The sequence below is a fragment of the Corvus brachyrhynchos genome, unplaced genomic scaffold (genome assembly GCF_000691975.1).
Source record: "Corvus brachyrhynchos isolate BGI_N302 unplaced genomic scaffold, ASM69197v1 scaffold46, whole genome shotgun sequence".
NCBI lineage: Eukaryota > Metazoa > Chordata > Aves > Passeriformes > Corvidae > Corvus > Corvus brachyrhynchos.
Genome location: NW_008238838.1, coordinates 4,004,332 through 4,006,692, shown reverse-complemented (window position 1 = coordinate 4,006,692; position 2,361 = coordinate 4,004,332). Strand labels below are relative to the sequence as shown.

Here is a 2,361-nt window from a genome sequence, read left to right as displayed (position 1 = left end):
CCCGAGAAGCGGAGGATGCGGAGGGATGCGCGGAGATGCGCGGGGGACCCATCCCAGCCTGGCGGACAAAGCGCTCCCCCCTTCCCTGCTCGCGGAGGGGGGAAAAAATTGCGATTAAAAGCGTCGGAGAAGGATAAAAAGCACCCCAAAAAACTACTTTTTGCTGGTGTGGAAATGGCTGGACAAAGGTGCGGGGCTCCAGCGCTCCGTGTTCCAATTGAGAACGCCAAGCAGGTAACAGAAAAAAAAAAATGCGGCTCGCTTTGGAATTAAAGAACGTTTGGAATTATGTAGAAATTCAGAAGTACAAGGCTTTCTTGGCATTTTTTTTTTTTTTTCCGCGGAGGTAAAACGTTCAGTCAAATTACAGCGGCAAGAAAAAGCAGCTAAAATTCATTAAAAAAAAGAAAATCAAAATCAAACAAGCAACCTTTTCCAGTTCAATAACTGTTAAACAACAGGAACCAGCAAACATATCCTAAAGCTCTTAAATACCAAAATGTTACACCGTCAATTAATTTTTGGTGCATCACGTTTTAAGTTCAAGCATTTGCATTCAAATATCAAACAGTAATTCGGTGCCATAACAAGGTACAGTAACTTCATTATAAATTGCCTTGCAGAACAGAGATAAGAAATACAGTTCCAACCATAATTAATTTTACAGCAACATAAAAAAATCTAATAAAGGAAAACAGCAGCAGCAGGAAACATTTCGAACATTTCTGATTCATCATTTACATATCATATTGCCCGGAAAAGCAGCAGAGCTGGAAGTTCTAGAAAAGGACTCAAAGAAAACTTCAGCATTTCTTTTTACTTTCCAACCATTAATACATGCAACCATTTTATTCTGCAGTTTATTTTCCCACCCTATAAAATCCAACCCGTCTCTTGGCTTTTTATTTTTTTTCTCTCCTTTTTTTTTTTATTTTTTAAAAATTATATATATATTTCTTTTTTTTTTTTCCTTTCTTTTTTTTTTTTCTTTTTTTTTTGGTGTGTCCATAGAGCACATTTCCAAGATTAATCGTTCAGTTTTAAACTTGGAAGCATGAGGCATGCTGGGATTTCAGCTGAGGTCAAGCACCAATGTACCGAGCTGTTACTGTTACGCTCTCAGGGTACTCTGTGTTGCTCTCAATAAGAGGGGGAAGGCAAAAAAAAAAAAAAAAATCAAAATTGAGACGCTCTGTGCAGTGGCCTGCAGCAAGAAAATCTCCCTCTTTTACCACAGGCGTGATATTAATATTCCTGCATCTGTAAATATCTATATTTATAGTTTTATTTACCTATATAAATGAATACATACGTAGCATCCATCCGTGGATCTCCACGCACACCTCAATAACTGTATTTACATCCATCCATATCATGTATATCTTATCTACACACGCATATATAATAATCACTCTCTGTGTACACACATACACCCCCATATCTGGATCAGCTGGAAAATTATCTCGTGAATATACACACACACATTTTTAAAAAAATATTAAAAAAAAAATCTCTGTGATACAAACGCTAATTTTAATTTGATTTTGATACAGAAAATGGCCATAACCACCGCCCTACATCAGCCGGTGGAGCCTAAGGAGGAGAAATACACTTATTTTTCCCTTAAAAGGTCTCTAAACACTATTGTATGTGTGTGTATACGGCTCTAAATATACACACCCGCGCTCACACATATACACACAGAGAGAGGATATATTTATAAAATAAAATAAAGACGTCAAAGCACAACTCACAGCTCCCAAGAGCCTAACCCGTGGATTTAAAAGCTAAACATCACAAGTTAGGGTCTCAGGGATTGAGAGGGGCGCAACAAACTAGTCCTTGCAAAAAAAAATATATAAAAAAAATAAAAATACCAAAACCAACGGGGATCAAAAAATAATAATCATTAAAAAAAAAAGATCAAAAGGAGAAAGAGGAAAAGAATAGCAGGCAAGTTCAATTCATGGCTCAAGATTACAAAACAGGACACACAGGTGGAAGGAAAGAGCTTCTCTAAGGACCCTCTGTTGAGAGAATACATTCCATTTTTAATCGTTTATACAAAAAAAAAAAATGACATGGCGCGGCAGGTTCCTTACAGCTCCCAACAAGGTCGCTTGCGACAAATACACGAAAAGTCTCCGCATTTAAATAACGAAGAGGAAGTTTGGGGCAGTGACGGAATTATTTTCATTGTTTCAACGAGAAGGAATGCAGAAATAAGAGCAGGAATCTGCAGGCTCGCTCCCGGCCCCTGGCACAAAGCGTGCAGCAGCAGCAGCAAGGCGCTGCCTCCCCGCCCCCTCCGCCAGCCCCGGGGATGGAGAAAAACCCCGAGTCGCCACAAAACCAGGGAGA

General features: G+C 39.1%; 1 long non-coding RNA gene across 3 annotated transcripts in view; it reads right to left on the bottom strand.

The window, feature by feature from the left end:
- The window catches only part of LOC108447698, a 33,979-nt gene that overhangs the window by 5,292 nt on the left and 26,326 nt on the right, over window positions 1–2,361 (bottom strand). The gene's annotated exons all lie outside the window — the stretch shown is intronic.